The sequence below is a fragment of the Berghia stephanieae genome, chromosome 9 (assembly GCF_034508935.2).
Source record: "Berghia stephanieae isolate SIO BIC M18660-M18661 chromosome 9, UCSD_Bste_1.3, whole genome shotgun sequence".
Taxonomy (NCBI): domain Eukaryota; kingdom Metazoa; phylum Mollusca; class Gastropoda; order Nudibranchia; family Aeolidiidae; genus Berghia; species Berghia stephanieae.
The window spans coordinates 16,182,273-16,183,046 of NC_088368.1; positions in this window are offsets into that span (position 1 = coordinate 16,182,273).

A 774-nucleotide genomic window follows, 5' to 3' on the forward strand; every position below is an offset into this window, starting at 1 on the left:
GGCGTGACTGCTTCCAGAAAATCGAGGGTGTCTCCAGAGAAGGGAGCATGTGTGGTTCGGACTGTTGGCTGTTGGGTCAAAAGATGCTCGGATTTTTAAAGTTTTATCACTGAAGATATTGGAAAAATGTTCATAACTGACACCCTCTACCGATTCTGGGATAGTGACGGATCCCTGGCAGCCCATTAATTCCTTTTGTTATTGAATGAAGATCTTTACACGTGCGTTCATTTGTAAATTTTGGTGAGTAAATTTGTCGCTTGGCAGCCTCGACAACCTTGTTATAATATTTTTTAAAGATTTGATAAAGACATCTTTATGCACGTGTGGCCCAGAAGAATGCCATTTCCGTTTCGCTCGACGTTTGTCTTTGATTCTTTAACAGTGTCACTGAACAATCCTGCGTTTTGTCGGTTGGTGATTGCCCTGGTTCTTTTGGGGTGGGGGTGATGGTCTAATGTTGATATGCAGACACTGTTAAAGTTGTCGGTGTTGACGGATGCTCATTAGCTGAGACCAGCTAGAAGATCTTCCTTGAAGTCGTCCAGAACAATGTCACGTATTTTTCTCGTAATAACTTTAAGAGCATAATATCATCATTTGGAACTAAATTATTCTCTCCAGTTCGCCCTCTTAAAGTTCCATCTACTGCATTTGGGAGACTCTATCCTCTTGATTGCCCTCCCAGCTGTACAAGTAGCGCTAAAGGTCAGGAGTAAAATGGCGAAAAAATCATCGAATGAATTTACAGAACACAATATGTGACGATAACCC